Source organism: Bos indicus, chromosome 1, assembly GCF_029378745.1.
Source record: "Bos indicus isolate NIAB-ARS_2022 breed Sahiwal x Tharparkar chromosome 1, NIAB-ARS_B.indTharparkar_mat_pri_1.0, whole genome shotgun sequence".
Lineage (NCBI taxonomy): Eukaryota > Metazoa > Chordata > Mammalia > Artiodactyla > Bovidae > Bos > Bos indicus.
The window spans coordinates 35,540,950-35,562,074 of NC_091760.1; positions in this window are offsets into that span (position 1 = coordinate 35,540,950).

A 21,125-nucleotide genomic window follows, 5' to 3' on the forward strand; every position below is an offset into this window, starting at 1 on the left:
TAGCAATTTTCTGGTGGAGTCTTTAGGGTTTTCTATGTAGAGGATCATGTCATCTGCAAATAGTGAGAGTTTTAATTCTTCTTTTCCAATTTGGATTCCTTTTATTTCTTTTTCTGCTCTGATTGCTGTGGCCAAAACTTCCAAAACTATGTTGAACAGTAATGGTGAAAGTGGGCACCCTTGTCTTGTTCCTGACTTTAGAGGAAATGCTTTCAATTTTTCACCACTGAGGATAATGTTTGCTGTGGGTTTGTCATATATAGCTTTTCTTATGTTGAGGTATGTTCCTTCTATTCCTGCTTTCTGGAGAGTTTTTATCATAAATGGGTGTTGAATTTTGTCAAAGGCTTTCTCTGCATCTATTGAGATAATCATATGGTTTTTATTTTTCTATTTGTTAATGTGGTGTATTACATTGATTGATTTGCGGATATTGAAGAATCCTTGCATCCCTGGGATAAAGCCCACTTGGTCATGGTGTATGATCTTTTTAATGTGTTGTTGGATTCTGATTGCTAGAATTTTGTTAAGGATTTTTGCATCTATGTTCATCAGTGATATTGGCCTGTAGTTTTCTTTTTTTGTGGGATCTTTGTCAGGTTTTGGTATTAGGGTGATGGTGGCCTCATAGAATGAGTTTGGAAGTTTACCTTCCTCTGCACTTATAATAGCCAGGACATGGAAGCAACCTAGATGTCCATCAGCAGAGGAATGGATAAGAAAGCTGTGGTACATATACACAATGGAGTATTACTCAGCCATTAAAAAGAATACATTTGAATCAGTTCTAATGAGGCGGATGAAACTGGAGCCTATTATACAGAGTGAAGTAAGCCAGAAGGAAAAACACCAATACAGTATACTAACGCATATATATGGAATTTAGAAAGATGGTAACAATAACCCTGTGTACGAGACAGCAAAAGAGACACTGATGTATAGAACAGTCTTATGGACTCTGAGGGAGAGGGAGAGGGTGGGAAGATTTGGGAGAATAGCATTGAAACATGTAAAATATCATGTATGAAACAAGATGCCAGTCCAGGTTCGATGCACGATACTGGATGCTTGGGGCTAGTGCACTGGGACGACCCAGAGGGATGGTATGGGGAGGGAGGAGGGAGGAGGGTTCAGGATGGGGAACACATGTATACCTGTGGCGGATTCATTTTGATATTTGGCAAAACTAATACAATGATGTAAAGTTTAAAAATAAAATAAAATTAAAAAAAAATAATAATAAAAAAAATAAAATAAAATAAAACCTCAGCTTTAATTCCAATCATCTGTGAGGTCTTCTCTGACTCCTTCTGACACCCCCAAATACTTTTAAACATTTTCTGCTAGCTCACCTCACAATGCCCTGCATTGTTCCTTTATGCATCAGACTATGTGATGGGGCATTGGTACGACCTTATGGTCTATTACCAGATTTCATAACTTACAGATGCTATACATTTGTGAATTGAATGAAATATGAAGTGAAGTGAAGTGAAGTCACTCAGTCATGTCCGACTCTTTGCAACCCCGTGGACTATAGCTCACCAGGCTCCTCCGTCCATGGGATTCTCCAGGCAAGAATACTGGAGTGGGTTGCCATTCTCTTCTCCAGGGGATCTTCCCAACCCAGGGATCAAACCCAGGTCTCCCGCATTGCAGGCAGAGGCTTTAACCTCTGAGCCACCAGGGAAGACTGAATGAAATATATTTCATGATATATATTATTACATATAAAATATACACTGGCAAATTGTGTGTCTGTATATTACTTTTAATACATCTAGTTATTTATATAAAATATAAACATATTTTATGAAGCCATCATATATGATTTTTAGCAGTGACTGTTTCTTAAATTGTTTCACTTCAGACACAAAGAGAAGATTAAGAGGCGTCACTGCTCCTTACTTGATGATTCAGATTCCATTATTCCAGACCCCTTGCCTTCAAAATTTCACATGCTGAGGATTGTTTTAACTTACCAAACTAATATTTCCAGCACATCCTCTGAGACTATTTTTAAGACCTAGGTATTACTGTCTTGGTAGCAATAGGGAAGACAATCTATGATTTTAATTTTCCACTTCAAGTAATAGGCAGGGAAATGATCACAGGTCTATTGTGAAACAAGGTAAACAAGTAGGGTAGCAGAGATATTTGTTGTGAGATATTTGCTTTGATAAGTCTGTAGCTTTTTAAATGCCTACAAATACATAATGCACATGTACATACATATTTATGCATACACATTCTAATACACTCGCTCCATGTGCACTGGAGAATTACATAGCTCATCTGAATGCAAGTTTCAGTCAAGTGGATTTGGTGGGTAGATTAAATATTCAGTCATTATTTTCCTTTCATTTAGAGATAGTAAATGTAACTCTGGTTACTATTTCTACCTGCTACTTCCCAGCTCTGAAACAGTTCAGTTCAGTACAGTTCAGTTCAGTTCAGTCCAGTTCAGTTGCTCAGTCATGTCCAACTCCTTGCAACCCAATGGACCCCAGCACGCCAGGCCTCCCTTTCCAGCACCAACTCCCAGGGTTTACCCGAACTCATGTCTATTGAGTTGGTGATACTATCCAACTATCTCACCCTCTGCCATCCCCCTCTCCTCCTGCCTTCAATCTTTCCCAGCATCAGGGTCTTTTCAAATGAGTCAGCTGTTTGCATAAGGTGGCCAAAATATTGGAGTTTCAGCTTCAACATTAGTCCTTCCAATGAACACTCAAAACTGATCTCCTTTAGGATGAATCTCCCTGCCATCCAAGGGACTCTCAAGAGTCTTCTCCAACACCACAGTTCAAAAGCATCAATTCTTCAGTGCTCATCTTTCTTTATAGTCCAACTCTCACATCCATACATGACTACTGGAAAAACCATAGCCCTGACTAGACAAACCTTTGTTGGTAATGTGTCTGTTTTTTAATATGCTGTCCAGGTTGGTCATAATTTTCCTTCCAAGGAGTAAGCGTCTTTTAATTTCATGGCTGCAGTCACCATCTGCAGTGATCTTGGAGCCCAAAAAAGTAAAGCCAGCCACTGTTTCCACTGTTTCCCCATCTATTTGCCATGAAGTGATGTGGCTGGATGCCATGATCTTAGTTTTCTGAATGTTGAGATTTAAGCCAACTTTTTCACTCTCCACTTTCACTTTCCTCAAAAGGCTCTTTAGTTCCTCTTCACTTTCTTGCATAAGGGTGATGTCATCTGCATATCTGAGGTTATCGATATTTCTCCCAGCAATCTTGATTCCAGCTTGTGTTTCAGTCAGCCTAGCATTTCTCATGATGTACTCTGCATATAAGTTAAATAAGCAGGGTGACAATATACAGCCTCGATGTACTCGTTTTCCTATTTGGAACCAGTCTGTTGTTCCATGTTCAGTTCTAACTGTTGCCTCCTGACCTACATACAGGTTTCTCAAGAGGGAAGTCAAGTGGTCTGGTATTCCCATCTCTTTCAGAATGTTCCACTGTTTATTGTGATCCACACAGTCAAAGGCTTTGGCATAGTTAATAAAGAGGAAGTAGATGTTTTTCTAGAACTCTCTTGCTTTTTTGATGATCCAGCAGATGTTGGCAGTTTGATGTCTGGTTCCTCTGCCTTTTCTAAAACCAGTTTGAACATGTGGAAGTTCACGGTTCATGTATTGCGGTAAAAGTCAAGTATTCCAGGCCAGAATACTGGAGTGGGTAGCCGTTCCCTTTTCTAGGGGATCTTCCCAACCCAGGGATTGAACCCAGGTCTCCTGCATTGCAGGTGGATTCTTTACCAACTGAGCCACCAGGGAAGCTCTCTGAATCAGAGAAATTATCTAATGCCACAGCGGTTCATGGGTTCCTAGTTTCCACAGATTAAAAGGAAGCATATGCAGGGCATGGCCTGAAACAGAGTGAGGCAGAATCACTATTTTTTAATAGCTAAGTTTCTGTACTCCTGCACATACACTTTGAAAAGGGTTAATTCTGAACTTTGATTTGTTGCAGTGGTCATCCGTTGGAAAGCTCCAGACGCTGAAGCCATCTTTATATTCTCCTTTATGGGCAGAAGCAGTCCGTGTGGCTAAGGAGGACAAAAGAGCTTTAGGCAAGACCAAAGTCTGATTAATTCACCTTTGAAGAAAATTTTGACAACTTCTCTAAAATTGCTACCTCATAGACCATGTTCATTTTAAATGAACTCCTTGACATTTTACCAAATGACAGTTTTCCTAAAGACTTAGTATTCACTATGGATAGAAATTTACTTTTCTGTCTGTCACCACAGTGATATTTATTTATGGAAAGTGGATGAAGTTTCTCAATTTCAGTGAGTAAATTCTCAGTGGTAAACCTTGTACTGTGTTTAAAGTCCTCGAAAGTTTTGTTTAGAGTTAGTTGTTAACATGCTTGATAAATTATACTAATTTCATGCAATTATACTTCAAAGATTATTATAAAAATTCATATGAAGTCTCTAATGTAATTAATTTAATTAGTATGTTATGGGTTATGTGTGGCTTACCCATAACCATGTATGGGTGGTGCATTAAATATACATTCATCTTGATATCTACATTTAATTTTATAGTTTTCAACTGGTATATATAGATATAGATAGATAGATAGATAACTATGTAAATAATCAATTATTATATAAATAATAAACAGATCAGGACCCTGAGCAGAAAGGCACGTGGTCTTAATGGCAGAGATAAACAGACAGCTGGGTGTTAAATATTTGCTAGCTCACCACTCCACTACATGTGTCCATTGAGATTTTCCAAGTTGAGAATCACTCTGTATTATGCTTTATAATATTTTGTCATATTTTGTTACATATCATTTTAAATAAAACATCTGAAACTACATACTCCTCCAAAATTCTTAATCATCAGTGATAATCCTGTTTTTTTGAAGAGTCCAAGCCAACAGCAACTAATAGGAATTTACTGTTCACCAGACACATCCTAGGCCCCATGGACACAACATTGTGTTCCCTCTCACAAAGGTCTGACAGTTAAGTGAGAAACTCCAATTTACTTCAGCTTTCTAATAAATTTACCGGGTACATATGTGGGGTTAAGGCTGAGATCTCTAAACTCAGAGAGCTCTAAATGAGAATCACTACACCCAAATCCCAACAATAATGAGTAAATCTGATGTCTCTCTTTTGAGAAGGTTTATGTGCTGACAGCTGGGGTTCTGTCTGAAGCCTGAAACATTATTTGATGGCTAAAAGTCAGTATCTGTTTGTTAATTAATAAAAGAAAGTCTTACTTATAAAGACAAATACAATTTAGAAATATGTTAACAGATTTTCCTGGGAAGGCTTAATTTTAAGTTCAATAAAATAGCTTAGCTTCACTTGAACTCCAGCAAAGGAACACTGAAATCCTAATACCAGCTACATTTTTCAAGAAAGGTATAAGATTCAACACATAATAATACAATTGATAACTAATTTCTTTTCTAAAAGTTATGTTTTAACATTATCTTTAATACTTAAAGCTATGTTATTATTTAAGAACAAATTAGGATTGAAAACAATAATGCAATTTCTTATAATATCTACATACCTCTCTCATAATTGAAGACTAATATTTTATTGTATTTATAAATGCATTTTAATTTTGTCTTTATAGAGAGAGACAATAGATCTGTCTTTGACACAGTGACAGAATAACCCTGAAGGAAAAAATTAAAGGATTAAGATCATCAGTTTAAAACAAGATTGTTCCTCATTACCAGACACTGGGGAGAATTGATTTGGGCGTATAAACCATTTATTTATCTTCTGTTCATCTATATCTATTTTTAAAATTGTAAAGAGTGGCAACTCAATAAAATTGAGGCAAATTGAATTCATTACTGGGAAGCACCAAATGCATTTGACAGCCTGATCCTGTTGTTTTCTTGAAACTAAAACAAAGGGAGACACATCCTCAGAGTTTCATGAGTGCAATAATGATGTAAAGTGAAGGGGGAAAGTCAGTATTTCCATCACAGACAGAATATATGTATATGCATCATCTTATTTTGGGGAGACAGTTATTATAAAATTGAACATTCAAAATATGCTTATTAGTATGTGTCCAAAATATAAAGCAATCAGTGGAGGGAGAGGGGGCAGTGGAGGGAAAGAAAACATTTAATTCATTCAGGCTACCTTTGTGAGGTTAAAAAGAAAATTGATTGTGGCTTATTAGTCCCTTCCAATAAACACTCAAGAGTTCAGCTAACTGAAAGCAATTGATACTTGTGGAATCAATGGTGCATGAGAATACCCTAATGGGTATTGTTGGAACTTTTAATTCTCATTATGCAGTTTATCCTTTCAAGGATTATTTGATGGAATTCTTGTTGATGAGTATCTCTAAAGCTCTGCTGCTTAAAGAATTGGTTTATTGGAGGACTTTGCCCTATTTTAGATCAATTTACTGGGACCTGCATTAGGACTCAGGAAAAAATTTAAGGATAGAAAAAAATGAAAATTTTACATAACCTACATAATGTTTATACACCTTTCGCTCCTTTCTAATTGATGGAACACATCCGAATTCCATTGACCATGTCTCATTAAAGTGATTATAATAAATAATTTCAGTAGGCTAACTAGTGATTGACTCACTCAATGACCTGTATATGTGTCTCAGGAGGTTTAATCTTAACTGTATTTAGTTGTACATTTCTTGTTTGCACATTCACTCCTGGTTTTGAAAATGAATTGTCCATCATAATTTATATACAATACCCAAACCTGGTCTTTCTGTTTTAAACAACTGTAATTTTAGCAAAGGATTCGGTGGAGGAAAAAGAAAAAAAAGCTTCAGTGTGGAAACAGGTAAGACAATAAATTACAGGACCAGCCAATTGTTTGCATTTAATTAGAGTGCAGACGCAAAAAAGACGGTCAGAAGTCATTATATCAAATGAATCCCTCTTCTCCTCCTCTTCTTTCCTTTTTTTTTTTTTAAATTCTTCTCTCTCTCTCTTTTTATTTTTTTCTTTCTTCTTTTCCCAGGCTAGCAAAAGAATTATCTTTTCACCTTATTCCACTTCCAGCAACCTCACATCTTAGACATGACCAGTTAGTGTAAGTGTGGTCTGGTTCTTCTCTCCTTGGATTAATGACACTTAATGTATTTGAACACTATTTTGCAATTATGTTAAAGGATTTACTTCCCTTGTCATCTTTCTGACAAACACACACACACACACACACATATTCTGACAAATATATGCACCACATTGGCTTGCTTAAGACAATTTTTTACACTAAGTAACTATTTCTGAACATAATTCTGCAAAGTATAAAGTTCTTGCCTTCTAAGAAAGCATTTGGGAGGAGAGGAGGTAGAATAAAAATATATTATTTGTTTAACCTTTTAGTATCCTAGCATTCAAAAAAATAGTGATGAGACATTGGAGTAACATTAAATATGTTGAAATCTATCTTTCCAAAATGTCTTAATATAATCATGATAGTGTGATACTGGCTAAAGAATACACAAATAGATTAATGAAAAGAATAGAGAGCCCAGAAATAGACGTACCTAAATATAGTCAATTGACTTTTGACAAAGAAGTGAAGGCAATATACATAATGCAGCAAAGGTAATACCTTTGACAAATTGTGGTGGAAAACAGGACAGTCACAAGCAAAGAATGAATCTAACTACAGATCTTATGCCTTTCACATAAATTCATTCAAAATGGATTATAGATCTAAATGTAAAATGTAAAACTGCAAAAATCCTAGAAGATGACATAGGAGAAAGCCTAGATGACCTCAGATATAACAATGACTTTTTAGATACAATATCTAAGTCAGGATCCATGAAATAAATAATTGATAAGTTGGGCTTCATTAAAATTTAAAACTTCTGCTCTCTGAAAGACACTGTCAATGGAAGGAGAACTCAAGCCACAGACTGGGAGAGAAAATATTTTTAAAAGATACATCTGATAAAGCACTGACAACTTAAATATACAAAGAGCATTCATAACTCAACAATAAGAAAACAAACAACCTGGCTAAAAAATGGGCCAAAGACCTTAATAGACACATCACCAAAGAAGAAAAATAGAGGCAAATAAACATATGAGAATATGCTTCATATCCTATATTATTAAGCAAATGCAAACAAAAATGAGATACAACTATATACCTATTGTCTCTGTTGTGTAGTGTTGAGTCATGTCTGACTCTTTGTGACCCCATGGACTGCAGCATGCCAGGCTTCCCAGTCCTTCACCATCTCCTGGAGTTTGCTCAAACTCATGTCCAGTGAGTTGGTGATGCCATCCAACCATCTCATCCTCTGTCATCCCCTTCTCCTCTTGCCTTCAATCTTTCCCAGCATCAGGGTCTTTTCAAATGAGTCAGCTCTTTGCATCAGGTGGCCAAAGTATTGGAGCTTTACCATAATTCCTTCCATTGAATATTCAAGATTGATTTCCTTTAGGACTGACTGGTTTGATCTCCTTGCTATCCAAGGGACTCTCAAGAGTCTTCTCCAGCACCACAGTTTGAAGGCATCTACATGATTTTACTCTGACCTAACTTTATTTAGGTCAGAGTAAAATCATATAGTCCAGATGGCAAATAATTGTAAGGGTGTTTCTAGGTTTATTCTGAAAACCTGGGAAACATAAGGAATTTGCAGAAGCCACAATCACCCATTTGCTTTCTAGGTTTAACTTAACAGTGGGGAATATGGCTGGCTGGTACAATGGTTATAGTGACCAATTATTTCAAGGAAGGAAGAGTCCAGAAGAGAAATATATGAAAGGCAGTAATTGATTGAAATCACTTTCACCTCATTTTCTACTCGGTTCTCTCTTGCTTTCTCTTCTGTCTCCACACTAGCCTCCTTTCTACCCTTTTAACCCATTAGGACCTTTCCTGCCTAAGGACCTTTGTATTTGCTTTGCTTTTTTAAGAGAAACCTCAAAAAAAAAAAAAAAAAAACAACGTACAATTCACTCTCACACTTCCTTTAGGTGTTTCTCAGGACTGAGTGACTTCACTTTCACTTTTCACTTTCATGCATTGGAGTAGGAAATGGCAACCCACTCCAGTGATCTTGCCTGGAGAATCCCAGGGACGGCAAAGCCTGGTGGGCTGCCGTCTATGTGGTCACACAGAGTTGGACAGGACTGAAGCGACTTAGCAGCAGCAGCAGCAGGTATCACCTTGACCAAGCTATTTCCAATATATCCCACATTATTCTTGCAGTTTCTTTTCTTTTTCTTCTGCCTTAACTTTTCCAACTAGCAACACGCAACATATTATATTTGCTCTATATTGGTGGCTGAGATGGTAAAGAATCTGCCTGCAATGCAGGAGACTCAGGTTCGATCCATGAATTGAGAAGATCTCCTGGAGAAGGGAATGGCAACCTACTCCGATATTCTTGCCTGGAGAATTCCATGGACAGAGGAGCTTGGCAGGCTATATAGTCCATGAGGTTGTAGAGATTCAGGCACGACTAAATAGTTAATACTTTCAATTTTTCACTTTCATATAATATATTATATAAGATGTTATAAAAAAATGAGCTTTCTATCTAATACAGTATACTTTTTATTATCTGTCTTCCTCCACTGGAGTGTAAGCTCCATTAGGACAGGGATTTTTCTCTCTTTTATTCCCTAAGTTATCCTAATCACCATGAATACTACCTGAAACTTCTTAGGCTTTTGTAAATATTGAATGATTAGATGAATGTTATAACCTCTATAAACATGTGGAGGAGAAATTAAATAAATCATTCTTTTCAAAAAAAAATCATTCTTTTCTGAAAGTTTGATGCTGTGTTTAATGAATTGACTCTCTTTGGTGCAAAAGTGAAAAATGATATTCTGAGTTATACCTTCACTTTTGCTCTCCTTATTTATACGAAAAATGTAGATTAAAAATAGAAAATTGCAACTATAACTAAAATCCTAGAAATGTCAATAAAAATATCAAACAACCCAACTTTTTAAAGTGACTTTCAATATCTTTGTCATATACAGTGTCTCAAATATTACTAAAAATTTATACATACCTACTTTTTATATGTTCAAGTTGATGAATGTCTTTAAGAGCACTAAAAGAGTGCTATACTTATATTTTTGCATTAAAATAAAACTTTTAAGGTACATGCACCCAATGTTAATACCAGCACTATTTACAATAGCCAAGATGTAGAAGCAACCTAAATTTTCAAGGACAGTTGAATGGATAAAGATGTGATATATACATGTAAGAGACTACTACTCAGCCACAAAAAGGAATGATATAAGGCCATTTGTAGCAACATGGATGGGCCTAGAGATGATCATACTATGAGAAACAGACAGAGAAAAGCATTCTATGATATTACTCATATGTGGAATCTAAATCATGACAACTAATGAACTTATTTACAAAACAGAAACACACAAACATAGGAAACAAACTTATGGTTACCAAAGAGGAAAGGGGATGGCAAGATAAATTAGGAGTTTGGGATTATCAGATACAAATTGCTTTATAAAAAATAAGTAACAAGACTACTATACAGCAAGGCCTTTAACAGGTCACTAGATAGCACAGGGAGCTAGATTTAATATCCCATGATAAGCTATAATGGAAAAGAATATGAAATTATATATGTATGTAACTGAATAACTTTGCTGTATACTGGAAAATAACAATATTGTAAACCAACTATACTTCAATTAAACTTTTTATATATTTAAGTTGATAAATATACTTTATCAGGACTAAACCTGGAGCCAGTACATTGTTTTCTAGTTATGAATCTAACACATGTGAATTAATTATCCTCTGACAAGTCAGTTAACATCTCTGGATGTCAATTAGCTCATTTGAGAGAGAGAGAGAGAAAAGCTGAGGATAAGTTGTAGTATCTTTCAGTCTCAGATACTTTGAGTCTATTTAGATGAGCTGTGAATGACTGTATTTCATATGGGCAAAAAAAAAAAAATCCAATTTGAAGCATCACAAACTATTTACCATATTTTAAACAAATACACACTAATAGGCAAAATAAAGTATGCTATTTTTGTTGCTGTTATTTGTTTTGATTTGATTTATATGCACCATTGTGAACAGAACCTTTAGGTACTTGGTTGGTTATATTTTGCAAAGACTTTCCAGAATAGAAATTATCCAATCATTGTGGAGTAGGAATGTGTAATCGGATATTGCCCATTGTATTCAAAATAACTACTTTTTCAATTGGTCTTAATGTATTTACCTTCCCCAAAAATGCTTCTAAACCAATCAAGGGGACAAGAAGTCATAACATACCTGTGAGTGAAAAACAAACAAAGGCAGAGACTGAAAGCCAGAAATACTGCTAGCTAGCTATAGAAATATAAAATCATCATTATGGCTTATGTGCAATTAACAGATCCACATGTCAGAGGAATCCATGAGTCAATAGACTGTATTTTCTTCTACTTTCAGTGTCCCAAATTGTCATTTTGGATTCTTTATCTGGATTTATTTTTGGCTAATTAATAGTTCTCAAACTGTTCTATAACAAATTTCTTCATCTATTTGCATGAGGAGGTTGATAAATAACTGAGTTAAAGTGACAGATTCTGAATCCTTATCAGCTGTTGAATTCAGTCTGAAGTTTTATAAAGAATAAAAATAGAAGAGTGCAAATAAATTAACTCAATCTGCAATTTAAAAATATATATAAAAATACTTTCCTATTAAACCCATAGCAAACATCCTAATTAGCACCAGCAGAAATATCATACCCCACACCTTGAAGCAGAATGAAGAAACAAATTAATGTCCTATCAAGGATGTGAAGCAGTGTTACAGTGATGGCCCATTAATGTCACAAAACAAACTCATTCCCCGCAAATGTGTCAATGGTATCGATAGTGGTTCTTAAACCTTCCAGGGCATCAGAGTCACTAGAGCTTATTAAAACAGAGCATTGAGCACACTCAGAGTTTCTGATCCAGTAAGTCTGGAAGAGGACCCCAGAGTTACCTTCCTAGCAAGTTCTTAGGTAATATTGATATTGCTGGTCCAGGAACTACCTTTTGATTACAGACGGTTTGAGTTGTACAATCATGGTTTTGAAAATATCTTAAAAGCATTTAATCTGTTTCTCTAATTTAAATTTTAATAATTCCTGATGGTGAATTAATTATTAAATGAATAATGAAATATGAGCAACTACTACGTGGTAGTCATGGAGCTGGATGCTAGTGATACATTGGTTAATTATCTCTTGTAGCCACGCATTCCGGGAAACAAACTCACTCAGAAGGACAATGTAGACAGTGGAGCGCAGTTTATTACACCGGCGGGCCCAAGGCAGTGTCTTCTCTTAGCCAAAGATCCTAACCAATTTTTGTGAAAACCTTATATACCCTAAGTGTACGTGCCCAAACCCACGCCTCCCCCACAAATTCCCTGGAACTAGTCTGAACAAAGAAAAAGAAAGATATAATCAAAGTTAACCCATGATTCATAGATAGTTAACAGTGGACAGTTATCAATAGGTCTGTGGTCATACCCCAATAAGCATAATAGAATTCATGATTCCATTCAGTTACACAGATAATTAGGGTATTCTTCCAGGCAACAGAGAGTCTAGGTATGAGCCCTAGGGCTCTTCCTTTTGGGGGCGTGGTTTTCCAGTTGGTATGTCATTTCCGTAGATACTGGGCATATAACTCAAAGTCCACAGTCCGGCCCAAGTTGGAGTCCTGCTTTCAAGATAGAACGTGTTCTGTCCGTTTCCTCCTTCACCACCTTAAGGAGTTCATTGTCTTGAGTGGAAAAGACAAGTGCCATGATAATTATTATGCAATGCTTTCAAAGAAAACACACGGAGGATTTAGATTCTGAAGATCTACTAAAAATTAAATAATAGCAGAGCAACATGGTCAAGACTGAATTTTAAATTTTGTTACTCTGTCCTGACAGGAAGCGGAGGAGTGAGTTAGAAAATGATTGCAAAAATCCAAGTCAGAGACAGCGATGGTAATTAAAACCCTTCAATGTTTTCGTATTGCTTTCAGCATAAAATATAAGTGTCTAAAAATGGTGAAACATAGTTCTGAATGACTGGGTATCTACTTACTTGTACAGTCTTGTCTTTTTGGTTTTTGCCAGCTCCACCTCCACTTAATCATAGCACAGCATTTTTAAAAAAGTTAATCCTGTGGAATTTCATTGTCTCTCTCAGACTTGAAATAGTTTCTCTCACCTCTCAACTTTTACATATTCTGTGTTTACACCAGAACAACTCCTCACCACCCTTCTCACTGTAGATAATCACTAATTTTTTATCTCAGTGTATATGTCTCTTTTTATGGACCTATTCCTTCCTCTCGCAGAAGGCAATGGCACCCCACTCCAGTACTCTTGCCTGGAAAATCCCATGGATGGAGGAGCCTGGTAGGCTGTAGTCCATGGGGTTTCTAAGAGTTGGACACGACTGAGCGACTTCACTTTCACTTTTCACTTTACTGCATTGGAGAAGGAAATGGCAACCCACTCCAGTGTTCTTGCCTGCAGAATCCCAGGGATGGGGGAGCCTGGTGGGCTGCTGTCTATGGGATCGCACAGAGTTGGACACGACTGAAGTGACTTAGCAGTAGCAGTAATTCCTTCCTCTAACCCTCCTTTCTCACCGCACCATTATCTTCTAGTCTTCGCAGAAGCTCATTCTCATCTTTGTCCATTTCTCCCTATATTTAACTAGAGAAGTGACCTCTTGAGGGCTGACACCAAGATCTTCATCAGTGTTATTTTTCAGAAAGATCATCTCACAATAAATACACAATTAACATGTATAGTTTTAGTGAAGAAGCTATGAAGAAAATGAGAAAAAAATAGAGATGTAAGAGAAAAATCAAGTGACTGTATGCCAAGGTAGATAACATTTGGAAGGAATAAACAGCAAGTCCACAAAAATATGGACTTAAAAATTATCCAATGGTTTTAACTAGGAACACTGTTGGTAACTTGCAGTGATATCAGCAGAGTAATAAAGACAAAGTCGATACTAGGAAATGGAGATTCCCATGCATTTTTATACAATATTTAATTGAATCTTTATAATAACTGTATGAAACAATTAGCACCATTTTACAGAGGAAGTAACTAAAGCTGAGAAATATTAAATGGCCAAAGGTCACAAAGCTAGAAAATGATAAGATTTGAACCTGAAATATCAGACTCTAAGAGGCAAGCTTCAATCTATTTTGTGCAATCTCTCCTCATATTACATAACTGACTAACTAAATAAGTGAAAGAAAGAACAAATACTCATAGTGAGCTGCTATGCAGCATGCCTTATGATATTTACTGGTTCCTACCTTCAGATTCCTACTCCTTTTCAAGTGTATTGGTTTGAACTTATCCTATAAAACATTATTTACATTTTTGAAACATATCTCCACTTTACTCAATTTAATTTTATTATAATTCTTTCAGTTGTTGCTGTCAAAACATCTATTGCATTCTACCTGTCCACAATATGACCTCACCTGCAAATTTAATGAGTATGCTTGCTTTTCTTTATCTGAATCACAATTAATTATCTTAAGCAAAGATGCAAATGGACTCATGTTTGATGCCTGAATCCATTCTTATTTGTGGACAAAGGAGGTTATTGCAGTTTGGATCAATTCAATATGCCTATTAAGAGGACTATGGTTTGTATTGGAGAAGGCAATGGCAACCAGCTCCAGTACTCTTGCCTGGAAAATCCCATAGATGGAGAAACCTGGAAGGCTGCAAGTCCATGGAGTCGCTAAGAGTCGGGCACGACTGAGCGGCTTCACTTTGACTTTTCACTTTCATGCACTGGAGAAGGAAATGGCAATGGTTTGTATTACTAAGTTATTTGATCTCAGATTTGGAATAAAATATGATGTATGTTATACAACTTCTGCAATATTATCAAGTTCTAGAGTCACAAAAGTCAGTTTAATGGACCCTCACTTTTTAGAACGAATAGCTATTGTGGGTGTTAGAATTAGAAGGATGCTCTTTTTCTCTTTTTCTTTTATATGACAAACCAAATAAGCAAGTAAGAAGTCTACGTTTACAAGCTTTCCCAAATCATCCTATTCACATATGGTCACGGGGTGCTTTCAGGAATAAGTTGGGGACAAATGTGAAAACAAGAATGAAGGCTTTTTTGCGCTGTGATCTTTCAGCTAGAAGTCCAAGGATAATAGAAAAGGGAGACTGAGTTTAAAAATAATCTTGGTAAGTGATTTTTTTTTTAATTTGTAGGCAGAAATAGTTGTGAATATAATGAAAAATCACTTGAAAAATTACTTTTAGTGGAGACTGGGACAAATATAACCAGTGACCGGAACACAACAGATACCAATAATCTTAAGGCCCGGAAATCAGAGGATGTAGCCCATGGAGCCCTGAAAAATGAAACATTCACTCTAATCCCCTTCATAAAAGCAGATTTTCCTACAAAGAGGAGGTTTCAGTCTTGGAAGCATGAAATTTATATATAAAAAAGGATGTTATTTCTCCTTATTTCTTCCTCCTTATCCTCCCCCACTGTATCCTGTAGATAGATAAGATCTCTGAGTCTAGTGAGAAGACAGATTGTATTTGGCATGATGTAGAAAAGAAAGTGATAAAATGTACTAACATCTCTACTTTATGTTAACAACAACAAAAAAAAACCCTGCAAAGCAAGTTTCCATTATGCATACCATGTAATGAGTAGTTGAGACTTCCCCTAAAGTAATAAATAAGACTGATAAGAGAGAGTTGCTAAAACTAGTACACTCCAACATCTGTTTTCAACAATCCTTTGCAAACAATTTCCCTCTGCTCTCAATAAGCTACACTCACCAACAAGACTGTACCATGTAGTGCTCCTCAAAAAAAAAAAAAAAAAAAATTGGGGGTAACTTCATTTGCATAATCCTTTACTTCTTTTATGCTTAATAATACTCCTTTCAAATCAGTTTCTGCTCTTCAAAGACTTCTGTAGTCACAAAAACTTGGTATTTTTTCCTCAAAATTAATGTCACACATGGCCAGAACCATGGGGCAAATAGTATGCAAATAGAATGCAGTGTCACTAGTTACCTTGCAATGTATATACCCTGCATTCCACTGAGAAATCCTGAACTCCAACTTTATTAGTTATCCAATAATATAGAATAAATGTCATTGTTGTTGTCCACTTGCTAAGTCATGTCGGACTCTGTGATTCTATGGACTGCAGCACATCAGACTTCCCCTTCCTTCATTACTTCCCAGTTTGTTCAGATTCAAGTCCATTGAGTCCATGATATTAGCAAACCATCTCATCCTCTGCCTCCCTTTTCTCCTTTTGTCTTCAATCTTTCCCAGAAACAAGGTCTTTTCCAATGAGGCAGTTCTTCACATTAGGTAGACAAAGTATTAGAGCCTCAGTTTCAGCATCAGTCCTTCCAATAAATATTCAGGGTTGATTTCCTTTAGGATTGACTGGTTTGATCTTGTTACAGTCTGAGAGACTCATAAGTGTCTTCTCTAGCACCACAATTCAAAGGCATCAATTCTTCAGTGCTCAGCCTTTTTTATGGTCCAACTCTCACATCCGTGCATGACTACTGGAAAAACCATAGCTTTGACTATACAGAATTTTGCTGGCAAAGTTATGTCTCTGCTTTTTAATACTGCATAGGTTTGTCACAGTTTTTCTTCCAAGGAGCAAGTGTCTTTTAATTTCATGGCTGTAGTCACTGTTTGCAGTGATTTTGGAGCCCAAGAAAACAACATCTGTCACCGCTTCCACTTTATGGATCACAGCGTTGTCATGGCAAAGGGTCTTGTGTAACTCAGTGAAGCAATGAGCCAAGCCATGCAGGGCCACTCAAGACAGATGGAGAGTTCTGACAAAACGTGGTCCACTAGAGGATGGAATGGCAAACCACTCCAGTTTTCTTGCTGCGAGAACTCCATGAAAAGTATGAAAAGAATGAAAGACTAACAAATTATTATTGATTTACTTTTCATTTGATTTAAGAAATGCTTCTGTTGCTGAATTTCTTTCTCTTGGTCCTAAGGTGAGGATTCTACAAAAGATTGAATGTTTGTGTCTCTTCTCCCTCTGTATTCATATATATAAGCCTACTCTTCCATGTGATGGTAATTAGAGGTGGGGCCTTGGGAAGTGAGTGAGTCATGAGGGTGGAGTCCTCATTAATGGGATTGGTGCCCTTATATAGGAGATCTCCTAAAGCTCCCCTACCCTTCTGCCATGTGATGACACAGTGTGTGAATAAGGAAATAAACCCACACCAGACATTGAATCTGCAGTCACTTGGATCATAGATTTCCCAGCCCTCAAAAACTGGAACAAATACATTTCTGTTTTCATAAGTCATCCAATATATGGTATTCTGGTATAGCAGACTGAATGGACTAAGACAGATTCTAAGGAATAATTTATTATTTCTTATTAATTTCAGAATAATTTCTTATATATATTTATTTACTTATTTTACATTGCCTAACATAGAAAACAGCTTTCAGTTCTCATTTCTGTGCTAAGATCAACCAGCCTAAAGAATATTTCCTTTAGGATAATAGAATATCATCATATACTAACTGGTTCTTCTTTCTTGTAATGTCTTAGATTTCATTATTACTGTTGTGTTCATCGCATAAACTAAGTTGAAAAAAATGCCACATTTTTCATCCCCTTATATATTTTTTGTGTATATTATTCTTCATTATATAAGTGTTAGGATTTATCAGTGAAGACAACTAATCATGAAGTTTTACTTGTGAAAGGTTTTTATTTAGGAATTCAATTTATTTCACATATTGAAGTCTATTCAGATTTTAAACATCTTTCTACATCATTCTGGGTAAGCTAAGCTTTTATAAGAATTTTTTCCATTAATTTATAACACCAAATTGATTATTAAGTAAAACTTAATAATCAATTTGGCAACATCTGCTGGATCATTGAAAAAGCAAGAGAGTTTCAGAAAAACATCTATTTCTGCTTTATTGATTTTGACTGTGTGGATCTCAATAAACTGTGGAACATTCTGAAAGAGATGGAAATACCAGACCACCTGACCTGCCTCTTGAGAAACCTGTATGCAGGTCAGGAAGCAACAGTTACAAATGGACATGGAACAACAGACTGGTTCAAAAAAGGAAAAGGAGTATGTCAAGGCTGTATATTGTCACCATGCTTATTTAACTTATATGCAGAGTACATCATGAGAAACACTGGGCTGGATGAAGCACAAATTGGAATCAAGATTGTGGGAGAAATATCAATAACCTCATATGCAGATGACACCACCCTTAGGGAAGAAAATGAAGAGGGAATAAAGAGCCTCTTGATGAAAGTGAAAGAAGAGAGCAAAACATCTGGCTTAAAACTAAGATCATGGCATTTGGTCCCATCACTTCATGGCAAATAGATGAGGAAAGAATGGAAACACTGACAGACTTTATTTTCTTGGGCTCCAAAATCACTGCAGATAGTGAACTTAAAAGATGCTTGCTCCTTTTAAGAAAAGAGATGACAAACCACGGCAGTGACTTAAAAAGCAGAGACATTACTTTGCCAACAAAGGTCTTCAAAGTCAAAGCTATGGTTTTTCACATCCAGTATGGATGTGAGATTTGGACTATAAAGAGAGCTTAGCATCAAAGAATTGATGCTTTTGAACTGTGGTGTTGGAAAAGACACTTGAGAGTCCGCAACCAAGATTGCAGGAGGAATATCAATAACCTCAGATATGTTGATGACTGTTCATGCTGTTCATACTGTTCATGGGGTTCTCCAGGCAAGAATACTGAAGTGGTTTGCCATTCCCTTCTCCAGTGGACCACATTCTGTCTGAAAAGGCAAAATGATAGGATACTGAAAGAGAAACTCCCCAGGTCAGTAGGTGCCCAATATGCTACTGGAGATCATTGGAGAAATAACACCAGAAAGAATGAAGGGATGGAGCCAAAGCAAAAACAATACCCAGCTGTGGATGTGACTGGTGATAGAAGCAAGGTCCGATGCTGTAAAGAGCGATATTGCATAGGAACCTGGAATGTCAGGTCCATGAATCAAGGCAAATTGGAAGTGGTCAAACAAGAGATGGCAAGAGTAAATGTCAACATTCTAGGAATCAGAGAACTCAAATGGACTGGAATGGATGAATTTAACTCAGATGACCATTATATCTACTACTGCGGGCAGGAACCCCTCAGAAGAAATGGAGTGGCCATCATGGTCAACAAAAGAGCCCGAAATGCAGTACTTGGATGCAATCTCAAAAACGACAGAATGATCTCTGTTCGTTTCCAAGGCAAATCATTCAATATCACAGTAATCCAAGTCTATGCCCCAACCAGTAACGCTGAAGAAGCTGAAGTTGAACGGCTCTATGAAGACCTACAAGACCTTTTAGACCTAACACCCAAAAAAGATGTCCTTTTCATTATAGGGGACTGGAATGCAAAAGTAGGAAGTCAAGAAATACCTGAGGTAACAGGCAAATTTGGCCTTGGAATACGGAATGAAGCAAGGGCAAAGACTAATAGAGTTTTGCCAAGAAAATGCACTGGTCATAACAAACACCCTCTTCCAACAACACAAGAGAAGACTCTATACATGGACATCACTAGATGGTCAACACCGAAATCAGATTGATTATATTCTTTGCAGCCAAAGATGGAGAAGCTCTATACAGTCAGCAAAAACAAGACCAGGAGCTGACTGTGGCTCAGACCATGAACTCCTTATTGCCATATTCAGACTTAAATTTAAGAAAGTAGGGAAAACCATTAGACCATTCAGGTATGACCTAAATCAAATCCCTTATAATTACACAGTAGAAGTGAGAAATAGATTTAAGGACCTAGATCTAATAGATAGAGTGCCTGATGAACTATGGAATGAGGTTCCTGACATTGTACAGAAGACAGGGATCAAGACCATTCCCATGGAAAAGAAATGCAAAAAAGCAAAATGGCTGTCTGGGGAGGCCTTACGAATAGCTGTGAAAAGAAGAGAAGCAAAAAGCAAAGGAGAAAAGGAAAGATATAAACATCTGAATGCAGAGTTCTAAAGAATAGCACGAAGAGATAAGAAAGCCTTCTTCAGCAATCAATGCAAAGAAATAGATGAAAACAACAGAATGGGAAAGACTAGGGATCTCTTCAAGAAAATCAGAGATACCAAAGGAATATTTCATACAAAGATGGGCTCGATAAAGGACAGAAATGGTATGGACCTAACAGAAGCAGAAGATATTAAGAAGAGATGGCAAGAATACACAGAAGACTGTACAAAAAACATCTTCACGACCCAGACAATCACGATGGTGTGATCACTGACCTAGAGCCAGACATCCTGGAATGTGAGGTCAAGTGGGCCTTAGAAAGCATCACTATGAACAAAGCTAGTGGAGGTGATGGAATTCCAGTTGAGCTATTCCAAATCCTTAAAGATGATGCTGTGAAAGTGCTGCACTCAATATGTCAAATTCCAAGCAAATTTGGAAAACTCAGCAGTGGCCATAGGACTGGAAAAGGTCAGTTTTCATTCCAATCCCAAAGAAAGGCAATGCCAAAGAATTCTCAAACTACTGCACAATTGCACTCATCTCACATACTAGTAAAGTAATGCTCAAAATTCTCCAAGCCAGGCTTCAGCAATATGTGAACCGTGAACTTCCTGATGTTCAAGCTGGTTTTAGAAAAGGCAGAGGAACCAGAGACCAAATTGCCAACATCTGCTGGGTCATGGAAAAAGCAAGAGAGTTCCAGAAAAGCATCTATTTCTGCTTTTTTGACTATGCCAAAGCCTTTGACTGTGTGGATCACAATAAACTGTGGAAAATTCTGAAAGAGATGGGAATACCAGACCACCTGATCTGCCTCTTGAGAAATTTGTATGCAGGTCAGGAAGCAACAGTTAGAATTGGACATGGAACAATAGACTGGTTCCAAATAGGAAAAGGAGTTCGTCAAGGCTGTATATTGTCACCCTGTTCATTTAACTTATATGCAAATTACATCATGAGAAACGCTGGACTGGAAGAAACACAAGCTGGAACCAAGATTGCCGGGAGAAATATCAATAACCTCAGATACGCAGATGACACCACCCTTATGGAAGA